This window comes from Melitaea cinxia, chromosome 8 (genome assembly GCF_905220565.1).
Source record: "Melitaea cinxia chromosome 8, ilMelCinx1.1, whole genome shotgun sequence".
Classification (NCBI taxonomy): domain Eukaryota; kingdom Metazoa; phylum Arthropoda; class Insecta; order Lepidoptera; family Nymphalidae; genus Melitaea; species Melitaea cinxia.
Window position 1 is genome coordinate 7,332,892 of NC_059401.1, and position 17,605 is coordinate 7,350,496.

Genomic DNA, 17,605 nt, shown 5'->3' on the forward strand with positions numbered 1-17,605 from the left:
TAGCCTGTACGTATATAGCTCATTTGAATAAATATAAACTTTAATTTATAGGCCAGTTTTATACCAAAATGGTATATATGTTATCTTATAGGCGTATAATATTATGCAGCTACTGACCGAAATTTGTTTTGGTTTTTGCTCTCAGTTTTTTAAATATTAATTATTTAATACTAAAACTTTTTTTATGATCTGATTTGAAAGATTAATCTTTATTATGTATTGTTTCTTTTTAAGTTGTATTATTATGGGTCACAATATCGAAAACATTGTATTAAGAATGTTTTTATGTAATTACGGTATTTCGGAGCATTTTTATAAATATTTAACTTCATCTCGATTTTATGATTTCTTGATGATCAAAATTATTTTTATTTTTGGCTGTATTATTTGTTTTTCCAAATTATTTCTGTGATTTTCTAGTTTGTAATGTTCGAATTGTCTATACAAATAAATAAAATTGCAGTATCTTTTTGTAATATTTAAATAACTACTTGTTACTAAATGCATATGGATGTATACATACATGGTGGATATACCAAAATAACATTTTTTACGATTTTTGTCTGTCTGTCTATCTGTTTAATCTGGCTAATCTCTGAAACGGCTGGACCGATTTTGACGGGACTTTCACTGGCAGATACCTGATGTAATAAGGTGTAGCTTCGACTACTTTTATTTTATAAACTTATTAATTTATTAACTCTGCGAACTGAACAATAACTTTGTTGTTGTTAAATTCCACGCGGACGAAGTCGCGGGCATTTGTTTTTTATTGTTGCATATATTTTATATGTACAATTATATTTTATTGTATTGTGTTGTGTTGTATTCTACTGTGTATATTTCATATGTGCCCAATGTTTTAAGTAATAATTTGACATTTTAATAATAAGTGGAAACTTGCTGGCTTAAATATTATAATTGTTTTGTGAAATAATTGTATTGTTGTGTGCTGTTTGTTTCCAAATAAAATAAAATAAATAAACAAATAAAAATACCACATATTTAGTTTTTTAACCGACTTCGACCGACGCCGATATATATATATATATATATATATATATATATATATATATATATATATATATATATATATATATATACATATATATATATATATATATAATATGTATATTTATATATGTTCGGGGATAACTTTCTTATTTATGAACCGATTTTGATAATTCTTTTTTTTGTTGGAAAGGAGACATCTTAAGTGTAGTACCGCGATAATGAAACCAGGATCTGATGATGGGGTCCCAGAGTATTTTTTCATCTATCTACGTTCTATTACTTGTCGATGTAATTGAAGTCGGTTTTTACGTTTGCCAGCAAACACAATTATATTTACATAAAGCCCTAAGATAAGGCTTAAAGGTATACTATTTATTCAGCATTCTATAAACTAGCTGGACCCTGCGGTTTTACCCGCGTTGATTTGAGGAAAAAAAATAGTCTTCCCTCTTCTATTTTAATTTATTTATTAGGTAACTTTGCGAACTGAACAATATTTTTTTAATTCCACGCGGACGAAGTCGTGCGCACACCTTAGTTACTATGTATAATAATAGTAAATGTAATGTGTGAGTAAATTTCAGGCCATATTTTAAATAAACATAAAAAATATGTTCATACCCGCATTTTGTCTCGATGCATATCAAAACATTTTATTTCTTTCATTATGGTACACTTGATTCAATTTTTTAAGCCAACGAATGAGTTTGCAAATACATCTCTATATCATGACCTTAGCTAAACTGATTCGTATGTGCCCACCTCGCGTTTGCATTCCATTGCGTATGCATTATTACTTTTTTTACAAGTATATTAGCTTTTGCAAATTACCTACCTTATAGCATTAGTCTTAGGCCTTATTTTCCTTAGTTGCCTTTGGTACAGATGTTTCGTATGTAGTTAGCAATTTTGGAGTATACCAATTGAAATTAATATCAATTGCATCCATTACAAGGTGCTTTTTCCATCATGATCGTAGCAGTTTTTGGTTAAAATCGTCTGACTTTCGAAACACAGTAAGCGCGAATTATATTCAAAGAAAAATAATTTATATATATGTACTGGTTAAGACTTAAAATTCTATGAGTAGGTTTTATGAAATTGTCATGCTGCTCACAAATGTTGTGTAGGACCAAGCGCATTCGATCTTCTTTGACCGTCCACGAAAAAGTGCATTGCCCTGGGTCTGTGTCGCTCTTCACCTTTTTTATTACCTTTATTCGAGCCGTGTCTACTCAGCTGGTTTAGGAGTCTTGACCTAGCCTAATGTGATTTGTATTGATCACGCAGTTTCCTTCAATTAGATGAGGCATACTATGACACGTATTTCTTTATTTGGGTTTGCTTTGTTTTATAAATAACTTATTTAATTTCTAATTAGCTTGTTATTTAAAGAATAACATTTTGGTAATTTTTATCAAATGTATATTTCCTTACATTGTTATATTACATAACACTGCCAAGTCTAATTACTGCATTAATTAATTTATTTTTTATTATAACATTTTATTTGCCCGTATTTGATTTAGCAATGGCATGAACGAATATTTATGATAGGCTGTAAAGCCTAATTAATATTTTATTGCAGCCTATTACTCGCACGTCTATTACCTCTATTTATATATGATCTTATATGTGTATCTAACAAACACACTCGTATTGTGTATGTATGTATGTACTTGTACGTAATACATGTACACGGTCCGTAATATTTGTAAGTGAAGTAATGCACCTGTGTGTACGGGTTTCGTAAATGCGCAGCTTGTAATCTAAACTTGAAATTCAAGGACAAAGTAAAAACTGGCCAAAAAAATTCAAGACAGTGCATCCATACGCAATAATGCAAGTGCACTGTACATTTAAAGAGAGGCGCGCCGATCAATCTTGATACATGTAGCGGGTTATGTGCGTCTTCTCTTTGTGATCATTTGAAAAAAACTTGATAATAATTAACCTTTCAATTTAATAAAAATGACTAATGTAATGATTGCTATCAGGTGTGTACATGATAACAACCGGGACCGATGGCTTAACGTGCTCTCCGAGGCACGGTGTCAGACACACAAGGACTGCACAAACATCCAGACCACGACAGACATCTTTATAACCATATACAAATATTTGTCATGGGCGGGGATCGAACTCGCAACCGCCAGCTCAACAGCCACAAACCAGTTTTGTGACCGTTGCGTCAACGCGCGCAACAATATAATATTATTAAGTAAGAAAAAAAAAATTAAACTATTCGCAAACGTAATATTTACCATATTTTTTATTTTCATTTTGGTCTCGTGACCAAGACATTCACAGTTAATGTCGAAATATCGAGCTCCGCAATTAATAAATATAATCTAAAATAAAAAAATATATATTAAACTGCTATTTTAACATAAATCTATTAGAAATACTTGATGATAGTTCTTATACAGACTAAAGCTTGCTCTATTTGGCTTGCATTTTAAGGTGATCGATTTTATAGTTAAATGAAATCTACTTTGTTTAAGTCTAATAGATAAAAATAAAACTAATTATCAGATTAAGTAAAACTATCGATAAATGCTGATCAAGCTTGTCTATTCACTCAATTAAGCCAACCTGGCTATTATCTAATTACTTCAAAACAATAATTACCTCTATAAAGTACTTATACAAGTTAAGCACTGTCTTTTCTTTATTTATATGCGAAATTTTATGGCACATGGAAAGAAATTGATTAATATAACATAATAAAGCAACGATTAAACGCTAGTCTTATGAAATAGATTTAACTTGCTTCTATATATCGTAAGGCATATTATTTCTATTTGCACAAATACACTTCATTCTCTTTAGTTTCTTAGCAACTTACAGTATCTTTAAATATTAATATTTAAAAACGGTAGGATTAGGAAAATGCGTTAGAAAGTCGTAAAAGATTACATGCTTGGTAAATTATGAGATGTAACAAATTTCAAAATACAGAAATAATTTTAAGCAGAGCTTCTTAATAATGAAAAAAACTCTCGTTACATTTTAACGTTATTTTCTATTTTTTTTTTTTATTAATCCAAATATATTTGTGCTCTCTTATTTTTTTTTTCTTTTATTTTATTTAATACTGTAATCTTTAGAAGTATCAATTTATTTTAAGTGCAAAGGTAGTGTTTGATTGAATAATAAATAAATATTTTTTTTAAATATTATTTGTTTGTTTTTATATATAGAGAGCTTGTTTATTGGAAAATATAATAAGTTCTCTAGTTTAGACGAATGTCAACACTATACAGGAAGCTCCATCATAAAAGTTTACTAATGCTGAGATTACGTTTTTGTCTCATTTATGTTCTCATTAACATCTGAGACTCTATTCTTTAAGAAACAACAGTCCAAATATCAAAACTGTTTAGCCGTTCTATACTGCAGTCGTTCGCAATGTCACCCCGTCCGAGTTCAACGCTCAAGATCAGGAGAAAGGTCTTGTATTTAGGGAATTTTATTACATCATGTACCTTTTTAAATGATTATGTCTTCAAATATAGTTTTATTTAATCGGTTTAAAGAAGATGAGGTTCTCAAATCGACAGTATTTTTTTTGTTATGTATGTTTAATAATCATAAGTTTATAATGCGCTTACCGATTTTGATGATTATTTTTTTTGTCATAAGTTGGTGCTTTTTATGCGGAGCCCTTAAGACTAGTATCTTTTGAATTATCTGTAATAATTCGTATTTACTCGAATATATTTTCGTCTACTTACGTTGGATTTATTACTTGTCAATGTAATTGAAGTCGTTTTTTTTTGTTTGCAAGCAAGAACACTATTATTTTAATTTTAAAACAAAACAAAAGTGATTGTTTAATTAATAGAGTATATTACCCTATCATCATCATCATCATCATTACAGCCTATACAGTCCACTGCTGGACATAGGCCTCCACAAGTTTACGCCAAAAATAACGTGAACTTATGTGTTTTGCCCATAGTCACCACGCTGGGCAGGCGGGTTGGTGACCGCAGGGCTGGCTTTGTCGCACCGAAGACGCTGCTGTCCGTCTTCGGCCTGTGTATTTCAAAGCCAGCAGTTGGATGGTTATCACGCCACCGGTCGGCTTTTTAAGTTCCAAGGTGGTAGCGGAACTGTGTTATCCCTTAGTCACCTCTTACGACACCCACGGTAAGAGAGGGGGTGGGTAAATTCTTTAGTACCGTAGCCACACAGTACACCAGTATTACCCTATGGGACCAATTAATAAAAAAAGTAAAATTTAAAACTATTAAAGCGATACAAATTACAATGACAATATATTTGTTTGTATATAAGTACGTAATAAAATTGAAGTATCTGTCTGTGATTTTAAAACAACTGTGTTTTTAAGTGCATATAGTTATTTACACGATACTAAAACACAAACAAACGATTTAAAATTTTGTCTTTCTGTTTTTCCTCTCTCGGGCTAATCTCTAAAACTGTTAAACCGATATTGATGGGACTTTCATTGGAACATAGAGGAGGCTGTGGAGCTACATTTGGGCTGCTTTTTATCCCAGAATTCTCGCAAAATCGGGATTTAAGCGGAAAATAACCACGCAACAGTACCTTACGCCCACACAAAATAATCAAACAGTTTCCTAAAATATATATAATAAAATATGTAAGTAGTAAATAAACAAATAAAATTAAATTATTACATTAACCACCAACAATATTATTTTGTTTTAATTATTTATAATAATTATTTACATAACAAATTAAAAACTATTGGCCGATCACTTTTCTGAGTTACGTCTACAAGCTGTTTTCGAGAGTTGTCACGAATCGTTTGGCATCAAAATTTGACGCTTTCCAGCAGCCGGAGCAGGCTGGGTTTTGAAAAGTCTGTACCGTAGACCATATCCAATTGTTCGGCAGATTATACAAAAGTCAGAGGAGTATAATTGGCTGCTGTATTTGGTTTTTATGGACTGGTTCTGGAGTCTTTTTAGGAGTACCAAGTCGATTGGCGTTATGTGGAGGTGCTGAGAAATCTTTATTCGATTTCAACGATGTTAGTCGAAGTTCAGGACCACCAGACAAGATCCATCCAACTACTTTAAGATGTAAGACAAGGTGATGTTATATTCCCGAAACTATTCACTAACGCACTGGAGGATGTCTTTATGACACTATTAGGTATAGGATGGACTGTGCATCAATTTCAATGGAAAGTACCTCACGCATCCCCGCTTTTCCGACTACATAGTTTTCATGGCAAAATCATTGCAGGACCTGCAGAAAATGCTGTCTAGCCTAAATACTACAATCCTACGATTCTGGATGAACTTAGATAAGGCCAAGGTCATGTTCAACGTTCACGATACTCCTGAATCAATCTATGTCGAAGATGTCGCCCTAGAAGTTGTCCAGGAATATGTAAAGAAGTTGTCTACATTCATAGCACTCTACCGAACTGCAATAGTTGGGTTAGAGACAACTTCAAGGGTGAAATCGCTAGACGAGTGTAACTGGGCTGGGCAGTGCTTGAAAAGCTGCGTAAAATTTTTGGGATATCCTTGTCACAATGCCTTAAGACCAAGGTATTCGGCCACCGCGTCCTACCATTATGACATACGGAGCCATAGAATTTGACGGTGAAGCTGGCCCACTGATTGTATGTTACTCAGAGAGCTATGGAGAGATCTATGCTCGGGTTCTCACTAAGGGACAATGTCCGAAATGAGACTATCCGTCAGAAGACGAAAGTTACTGACATAGTTCAGAAGTGAAGCAAACTGAAGGGCCAGTGGACTGGTCACATATGTTATAGAACAAAAAATCGATAGAGCAAGAAGGTTCTGGAATGGAGACCAACGTAGTGCTGGACGCCTTGCTGCCAAATGAACTGACGACATGAAGACGGTAGGTGGTAGTGACTGGATGGTTAAAGCGGGTGATCGAGTCTTATCCCGAGGGAGGCTTACGTCCAGCAGTGGTTGATGATGATCATAAATTAAAAATGTATTGTGTTAAATTAAAAATGTATGTTTGTCTATGTTTGTATAATAAAGTTAACCAATCTTTGGACATTATAAACGTCTTTATTGAAATGTAAAATTGAGGAGTGTTTTTACAAAAGGGGATATTTATATATTTGTGTTTTGTTTACTGAATAATACAATTTTAATGTTAAATCACACAATTTTGTCACTTAGATTCTAATAAAAACACAATAGTCTCCAAGTTAAGGAACTTCAAAAATGAGTTTTTGTTTTAAAAGGGGATATTCCGACCCATAAAACAATTCTACGTTCATGGCAAATTGATTTCATAACAAAAAGATATATACAATTTTCACTTATGATGGTTCCGATTAATCTTTTCAAAACAAGATATTTATATTTACATGATGTTTTCTACATTCTTTTAACTTCATTGTTTTATGCGTATCGTATCGGCGAAATAAAAACAGTCATATCATACACATGTTACGACTACCTTTCAAATGACTCCCAAGTACAACTTAAAGACGTAATGATATTTTTCTGGAGAAAGAAATGAAAAAGGAACCAGTTATCACTAACAAAAATGAATATTACGATATTTTAAACAATATGGTCATTTAAAAATAGTACTGGTTGAAGACTGGATTCTTAAAGATAAAAAGAGCTTGGAAGAGCGACGTGAGAAGCTGGCTAGTACAGTCAGTCTTTGAAGAGAATTTTCCTCTTTAAGAAAAGGGTTCGTCGTTTAAGCACTGTCCAATTGACGCTCTATGAAAATTATAGATTTGAAACTGTTAGAGAAGAAACTATGTCGTTATTAAAAAAAGGGCAAGCGATCTGTTTTGTCTTTAGGTGATTTGGATGTAGTACAACATCTTCTGAAAGATTGAAAGAAGAAAGATATCACTGCTGAAAAAATAGTTTGGGGAGGAATGGTACAATTTAGAGGAATTGAAGTGGTATGGTTTTGGACCACTAAATTAGAAAGACAATTTTTGTAAATATGCCATAATTCAATTGATCTTATGACACAGTACCTACATAGCTATGCAGTCTTTGTGTAAATTTGTGTGTCTTGTCTCAGACGGTTTTCTTAATTTTCTGAAAAAAATTATAAGATTTAGATATCCCCTTTTGAAAGACACTCAATTATTGTAGCTTATTTTCTACTTCTTATCTCTTATCATGGTTTGTTTTGTTAAAAGTGAAATGAGCCACGTTGGGTATGTATGCTATGGAGGGTCACTTTAAATATTTCAAGTTCATATCTTAATAGCCGACCTTCTAATAAACAACCACACGATTTGATGATGAAATCACTGAGTGAAAGTTAGAAAAAGTAATAGCTTGGGCCGGTATGTATAGGGAATGCAGTATTTTGTATATAGTGTTACAAAACGTATTACGTAAACGGAGAAAGTTGATGACCTTGCATTTATGGTACTTTAATAGATAACGAAATTATTTTGATGTTTGTTGTAAAAGTTGACTGTGGGTTTAATCATCGCAGTGTGTTCATAGAAATAGTGAGTTCAGTTTATGAGACTATTTAAATTATACAATAAAATTTTACTTTTATAAAAAATTTCGATGTGTGTCGATCTTTTTGTGTACTATTAAAAACTTTCGATTTTGGGTAGGTAAAAGGGGAAATGGTTAGATGGGAATGGTGATAGGTTTATTACAAGGGCCTGATCGATTACTGATGAGGTTAGCTTTTACTTCAACTCATAAACAACGATTTTTTGATTAACAGTTTGCAAACAAAAATATCTTAAAGAGTCTGACGATGAAGGAGAAAAAATATCTCGTAAATCGTAATTTATTGTCTTCGTCAAAGAATAGGCCTTCCTCGTCTATAGATAGACCCTACCTAGTTTACTTATTTAGTTATGCTTTATTGCCACCACAACTAAATGTTCACATTAAGCATATTTTAGGATAGTTGCAGACTGTGAAGTACAATGGATGGACTTATGTCTTTTTATCCATTTATCTAAGACAACCCAGTTGTGGGAACAGGCTGGATCTGTCAATCAATCGTTCTTTTTTTTATCTATTAGATACTGTTATACCTCAGACAGTTTTATCAGTAGCTGGTATATCAACCGGTCGAACAGACCCTAAGCGACGCACGCGCTCTCGGCTACGTTTATATTTAGGTACTCAATCATCATTACAGCCTATACAGTCCACTGCTGGACATAGGCCTCCACAAGTTTACGCCAAAAATAACGTGAACTCATGTGTTTTGCCCATAGTCACCACGCTGGGCAGGCGGGTTGGTGACCGCAGTACTGGCAGTATTTAGGTACTGCTTCGTTCCAAATGGCGTAGTGCAATATTTTTCAACAGCTTTACCTTCCCAGTGGCAGGTTACAAAAAAAAAAACTATTGCATCAGAATGGGTAAACGACGGTCAGATAACGGCGACCAGAGTTGGAAAAAATCTGGCCAACATTTCTACTCTATAAGACTGATAGATAGACTAGATTTACTATTATAGATGACTAGATGACTAGATTTCACATGTACAACAAAAATAAATAGACCTTGAAGGTAAACATTATTAAATATTTAATTAATAACTTTACTATGTTTAGGTTACCTACTGATATTTATTTGTACGTAGGTAACTGTACAAAATGTCAAATAAACAGACTACTATCAGATATACAATAATAAACTAGCTGTGCCCGCGACTTCGTCCGCGTGGAATAAAAAAAAATATTGTTCAGTTCGCAAAGTTACTAAATAAATAAATTTTTAAAATAAATGTAGCCTAAGTTACTCCTTATTATATCAACTACCTGCCGGTGAAAGTCTCGTCAAAATCGGTTCGGCCGTTTCAGAGATTAGCCGGAACAAGCAGACAGACAGAGAGACAAAAATTGTAGAAAATGTTGTTTTGGTATATGTACAGTGTATACATCCATATGCATTTAGTAAAAAGCGGTTATTTTAAGATCACAAACAGACACTCCAATTTCATTTATTTGTATAGATTGACTAGCCCGTTGGGGCAGTTCGTAGTTACCCTGCTTTCTGCTCCGCGGATGTGGGTTCGATTCCCACCTGAGTCTGAGCGTAATATTTATTCTTAGATATGTATTATTTCAACATATATTTATTAAAAAAAGGTTTAGGAGTCGGCTATTACCTATAACACAACTATTAAGTTGCTTACCTTAGGAAACGACCGCTTGAATTTGTGAATGTTAAAATATTTAAGATATTTATATTTATTTAACAAAGAAGATATTTATTTGTATTTTTTTTTGTCTAATACCCATATATGAGGAAATTATAAACATTTTAAAGTTCGGGTTCAATTCCCGCTGCATATTTAAAAAAGTAGAGATATTTCATTCGGACTTAGGAAACTATTACATATTAATTTGCAATGCAAATTGTATTGTTAATTTAACAAATTATGAAGCTTTATTTAATGAAGTACCTCTATTCTTTCTTAGGCATATAATCTATCGAATACTATTTTCACACTTCAGCCTGTAATATCCCACTGCTGAGAATAGGCCTCATTCCCCGTGTAGGAGAAGGATCAGAGCTGAGCAGGTTGGCGAATATATTTCCTACTATGAGTAACGATGACTATCAGGTGTACATGATAACACCCGGGACCGGTGGCTTAACATGCTCTCCGAGACGCGGTGGGAAGACCCACGAGGACTAACAACCAGACCAGAAATAAATATTTGTAGAAACACAAATATCACAATTATATAATTTTTAGGCGCTACCGACACGGCACACGCACTATTACACCAGAACTGTCGTCATTGACTATAATTTTATTACTGATTTCATGATCATATACTATTTTTACTGACCTATTATTAAAATCCAGAAATACTACTAATATTATAAGTGCGAAGGTTTGTCAGATGTTTGTTACTCTTTCACACAAAATCTACTGAACTGATTGTAATGAAACTTAGTATTGCTTAGTTTGCTGGAGATCCATAATACAGGCTATTTTTTTCACCATATCCCACAATATGGTTAGGTGTAATTGCAGGAAGTGAATTGAGAAGCAGCTAATATACCTAAATTATACTTATCACCAGATTAAAAAATACATTTATTTTACTTAGAGTCTGTTTCATCAGTTATGGATAACTATTTGACGGATGACGACAGAAATAGACTTTGAGAGCGGGAGGTAGAATAGGACTTGTTTCTTCTCAATTAATAAACTGCAACTTATTTTTATTTACATATTTTTATTTCTATTCTAATTGTGAAATATAAAATTATAAGCAAATAAGTACACTTTTGTAAAACTTTTTTATTTTTACTTTTTATAATCTTTGTCTGTGTAATAAGTATTAAGTGTAAATTTTAAAAATGTGCAACGTTTTACAAACGGCGCATACGATTAAGTACTATACTGATACCTGTGAAGTGTTTTTATGTAAACATGTTTAATAATTATATTTTCGTAATTAGTTTTCAATATTACGTTTTTTATTTCAACATGTATGTTTGTAAAGGTGAGTTAGCCTAAAATATATTATAAATATGATGTTAAGTGAGCTTTTGTTAAACAATTTGTCAACTTACATGATTTAATAAAGACATTTAAAAATCAATAAATCAAATCAATAAACTGCAAGTTTTTGATATTTAATAGTTGCAAATAGAAATATCCTATGGTAAAAAAAAAAAAAAAATAATGAATCAAACACCTTTTACTGTCTGATACTGTCATTCATCAAATAGCGTTATCACAACTGGTGGAACAGGCCCTTAACAACTAATTGTTACATTAATTATAAGCGATAATTAGAGTTAATTAGCAAGTTCAATGAATTGGTAACAATTACGTTTCAAAGTGAGTTTCAGACTGGTCTTGTTTTTGTACAGAGTTTAAAAGTGTTTATACAATTTTTAACTTGAATTATTGCAAAAATTGTACTTTCGTCCTCTCCCAACCAGTTGGGGAGTTCATTGCCCTAAGGATATTACTACTAAAATTTTAAATTGATGTAGTTTCTTTGTCACGCTTACGTCATTTCCTTCGGTGCGAAAGAGTCGAGTGCCGAAATAAATTGTTTGAGCATTGAATGCCGCTTAAAATTGGTCTCTTATTGAAGTCCCAATGGTTCAAACATTAAGGCAGGTTGTGTGAAGTCACAATAGTTGTCGTAGGCTTAGAATGTTAATGGATAGTTTCAAATTATTTTTTATTAAAACAAAAATAAGATTTTGTCGTTAATCAAGACACTTTATTTACATATAAATATTAAATTTCTAGATATACCCGTGCGAATAATTCGCATTAAATACTTATAATAACTATCACTTCACAAAATTACAAAAAAGTATTTATACGTGAGTAGTTTTGAAATTGGACAAAAAATTTACCGACCGTCAATCATCTTGACATTGTTTCAAAATTAAAACCGTCATATACCTATATAATTTTAGTATTAATTAATTTGCAAAAACAAAAGTAATAATATTTTTTTTTAAGTTGTGGATGTCGGTAGAGCTTGCTCTACCTCTTGATCTATAAAATGATATAGGTATATAAATTATGTGGAGTAATTGTGAGTTTTTTTCGAAAAAGGAAGGCAAACATTTTTAAGCTTAGCGTATTAACAATAATTATGATTATTTTTATTTAACTATAATATTTTAAATGATAAATATCAGAATTTGAGTTAAATATTTATTTGAATTTTTATCAATAAATTTGACAATAAAACAACAAGAAAACAAAATATCTTAAATCTAATGGAAAGATACTTACGTGTTGCAATTATATACCAATTTTATTAAAAAAAAAAATAAAAAGCAAATTCCAAAATTCGAGTATTTTTCTTACTATTTTTGATTAGCTTAATGTTGAGAGAGCCATCTACGGTGTAACTTGAATATTATCTCATGTTGAAGTGTAAATTCAGCAGTAAGTACGGCTCGAAGGTTTACTATGTATATTTGTTAAGAAGTTTCTCGTTAGAGGGCGTTGTTTTGAAAAAACCGTAAGGAAAAACGGAAATCTATACAAAATAGAATTGAAGTGTCTGTTTGTAATATTAAAGTAACTGCTTTTTACTAACTTAAATGCTTATATATGTAAACATGGTACATATACCAAAATGACATTTTTATAATTTTTGTCTAGCTGTCTGCTTGCCTATTTGTTCCGGCTAATCTCTGAAATGCCTGGACCGATTTTGACGGGACTTTCACTGGCATTGGTGCAGTAAGAAGTAATATAGGCTACTTTTATTTTAGAACTTTATTTATTTTTTAACTCTGTGAACTGAACAATAACTATTTTATTAAATCCCACACGGACAAAGTCGCGGGCACGGCTAGTTTCTTAAATAGAAATAATGTTTCTTTTTTTTTATTGATAATCAATTAAAAACAAAAAAGGTTTAATGGAATACAAATGTTTGTGTGACAGATTTTAAGCAGTTGCAAAGAAATTGACAGATAGACACAGCAGGAAATATCTTGTACAAAATTTTGAGCAGCCTTACCGGGAAAGTACCATAATCATACCATCAGGCCTATGCATCCAGGAGAACCGTACTTTTTTCGTTACTGTAGTGGTATAAAAAAAACAAAACTTTTTAGTTCTGCGCTTCAAATTTATCGAAGAATTATTTTCTTTTAAATTATACTTATTGTTATGTTTTGCATGTATTTATAAAAATAAATATGTTAATGTTAATTTTTCTTGTAATATTTAAAAGATAAGATTATATAAATTTATAGATAAGTTCGCCCATGCCAAATTTATTTGTAAATATAATTTTTACTTGTTTCTTTTTTTTAACTGCAATAAAGAATATATAAATTTATAACATAAATCATAAAAATAAACTCATATCTGTTTATACATTAGAAGTAAATACAAATTTTAAAGAACATGAACCAATAATTGATCTGAAGAATTAATTTTGTAATGTGTAAGCTTGGTAAGAGTGGTTTAATTTGAACTGGAGACTGTGTGTGAGGGGTTGTAACCATTTAACGACCAAGGTATTTGATTATATTATTTGAAAAAAAAATTTAGACTTTCATGACAATAAGAATAGTGAACTGTAGATTTGTGATAGTAGGAGTGGGCAATATTGTTACATATTCCTTATTGTTGAGATTTCTTAAATTAATTTTGCAAGATTTATAAACTAAACCCCTTCTTTATAAAAAATAAGAGTAAATAAATGTAATTATGAAAACGATTACTTCCAAAACTTTTTCGTTTATCGGTTCTAGTCCACATTATTTCCAAAATACGTGTTAAGATATCAGTAGAACTCAATGGTACTCACAACATACAAAAAGTTACTGATAAAATAAATAATGATAAACGTCATAACTATGATGGCTATCCTAACTTACAAATAAGTTTACGTTAATACTCGCACTTATTTTTTCATTCTATTATTTTATTCAGCAGCCCGGACAGACTTTGATCTGTCAAAAGTTAATAGTAAAAATTAAATTTGTCCATGCAATTTGTTTTTAATTTTTTTTGAAAGTATTAAATCCTTCCGTAGGCCTTAAGGAACATTTAAAAAAAATCCGAATTGGTCAAGCCATTCTCGAGTTATGCGCTTAGCAACTTGGTAAAAACTAGCTTTTTACTCAGCACTTTCTACGCATTGATTCACATGAATGACAACAGCAGTCGATATTAAAGAAATATATTTCGTTACGATTTCACTACAATCGATACTAATATTATAAAGATGTAGAGTTTGTTTGTTTGTTTGCTTGAACGCGCTTATCTCAGGAACAACTGGTTCGATTTGAAAAATTATTTCAGTGTTAGATAGCTCATTTATGAAGGAAGGCTATAGGCTATATATCATCAAAAATAAATACTAATAGGAGCGGAATTCACGCGGAGTCGCGGGCGTCTACGCGGCTTATCTAGATGAAACCTGCACTAGATATTCACTCAGATCTTTAGGGTTACAACTATTAGAACAACAAGAAAAGTTCACAAGAAAAGGGCATCTAAAACCAAGAAAGACAATAAGAAATAAAGACCTTCAATTTGTTTTTCTATTTGTATGTGTTACTCGTACATATCGTAGATAATAATTATCTCTTTAAATATGATAGTATTATTAATTAAGTATGAAAATCAAGTATGGAAACAGAGTAATGTTAAAATTTTATATGTTTCTTAATAGTGTGAAGTAATTTTTTATTTATAAAACAGACAAATAATAATTATACTTCATATAAAACTAGCGGGTTCTGGGACTTCGTTCGCGTGGAATTTGACAAAAAAATTAGATAAAAGCAGAGTTATAAAATAAATAAATTTCTAGAATAAAAGTAGCCTAAGTTACTTCTTATTACATCAGCAATCTGCCAGTGGAAGACCCGTCAAAATTGGACCAGCTACTTCAGAGATTAGCCGGAACAAACAAACAGACAGACAGACAGACAAAAATTGTAAAAAATGTTATTTTGGTATATATATACCGTGTATACTTCCATATGCATTTAATAAAAAGCGGTTATTTTAATATTACAAAAAGACACTCCAATTTCATTTATTTGTAATTTAAATTTTGAATGACGTATATCTTATAATGAAAAAGTTCAATTCACAAAGGAATTCTGAAATAAAAATGTTTCAGTCCAAAATTAAAATTGGTACCGTCGCTAAGTTCATTCTTACATACAAAGTATTATTTACTGACGCTCACAAACGCCTGGCCGCCACACCAAAAGAAAAAGTATACAAAAATATACAAAAAGCTTTCCTAAGAATAAGCAGGACGGAGTACGGATCTTATTTTTCTCGCGGACTTTTCAGTCGCTCTCGGGTGGAAAGAGGTGGGCAAATGGTGGGGGATCCCACCACCCACTGCAATAATACTGCGTCACTATTTTGCGCCATTACCTACACTCGCTTCCTATTCTATAAGTAGCGTGGTCTGTAGAATGTAAAATTCTACGTATTGTACATATAAATATTAAAAAAAAAAAATATTAGGATTCTGATATGATTGATGTAAATAAAAATAAACATTTGAAGTTGCCACGACAATATGTCAAATTGTATTTATGTATGTATCTATGAACGTATGTCAATATGTTTTTGATTAAAAGAAGAGGGATATTTTGTTTATCATTCATAATAATTATGACGATTCATTATTTATATTATGATTGCAAGATAATAATTAAATTATAACAATTACACTTTATTTAGTAAATAAAATTTAAATTGTAAAAACTAAATTAATTAAATGTTTTAATATACAGTTTCATACAAAATATGATTGTTTATAATATAACACTAAACAAGTAATTCTATGAATAGAAAAAGTTACAGCACAGGTGTAAGTTACGTTCTAAGTCTTAAAGATTCAAATACATAGCGTTATGTGGAGCACTCCTTTATACATAGTGCTGAATGCGAGACCGTTCCAACTTTTACATTGCTACCTCAGCATTGAATTAGACTGGATACATAAAAATATTTGCTAGTCAAGACGTTTCGAGAATGTTCTTCATTACTTTTATTAATTATTTAAATTCAGTAGCTAATACATTCGTTTTCGTACAAAAAATGCAAGTATGAATATTCGTTTGTAGTAACGAACGAAACATTTTGTTTTTGAAATTGAACGCTAAGTTGATTGCTATTTTGTTTTTAAGGAAAATTTCAATATTATAATTTTTCATTTATTTGCAGAGTAATATTGCAATAATTTAATTAAATAGTAGAAGTAGCGATAGATAAAGGGAAAATAAAAGCTAAAAATTAGAATAGTAGTTCTAAAAATATATAAATATCATAGAACACACACACGGTCGTCTGTTCCTATGGTAAGCAACTTAATGCTTGTGTTACAGGTAACAGCCGACTGTTATAACTATATTTTTTTTTGATAAATATACATAGAAATAATACATATATAAATATATAAGTACAAATATTATATTACACCCAGACTCAGGCGGGAATCGAACCTGCATCCCGCGGCACAGAAGGCAGGGCCACTACAAACTGCGCCAACGGGTTATTCAAAGATATTAAATATTGATATTTTTTTCATTCTCTTAAATTTATGTAAAATAATTATATTAAAATGAACATTGCACTTTCGTGTAATAATTTCAACGCGATTCTAACGTTTGATGTGAAAACGACGCAGCAAGCGATAATTTAACGAAACTATGCATCGTCTAACAACAGCGCGGGAACACGTATTATTGACAATCGATACATGCAGCCACAATACGAGCACTCCATCGTAACGGTGCTAACCGTATTCAAAGTGTTTAATTTCATCACAAAATACTATAAATATTCTAATAATATTTATCAAATAAAAAATTTATTATACAAAAAACGAGTGTTCTTAAACACACGATTAAAATAAAATTTCTTTAGCTCCAAGTAAACTTATATCTTCCTTTCAACTTCCGTTCGCCTCGTCCGGTCACACTCTTCGTAACGCTCTCGTCACACATTCACCAGCTCACTTCCGAGTTAAGCATGCATAAAAAAGTTTTACTTCAAAAAAAATTAACATCTTGACGAATTAGAATATCATTATTTTTATAACAAATATAGGTCAGTCGTCAGTAGAGAAATATAAGGTAATGTTTTAATTATA

General features: G+C 31.4%; 1 protein-coding gene and 1 pseudogene across 1 annotated transcript in view; one reads left to right on the forward strand and one right to left on the reverse strand.

Annotated features, from left to right (window-relative positions):
- LOC123655953 (juvenile hormone acid O-methyltransferase-like) overlaps positions 1 to 17,605 on the reverse strand; it is a 34,246-nt gene that overhangs the window by 5,863 nt on the left and 10,778 nt on the right. The gene's annotated exons all lie outside the window — the stretch shown is intronic.
- LOC123655846 lies at positions 5,750 to 6,815 on the forward strand (annotated as a pseudogene).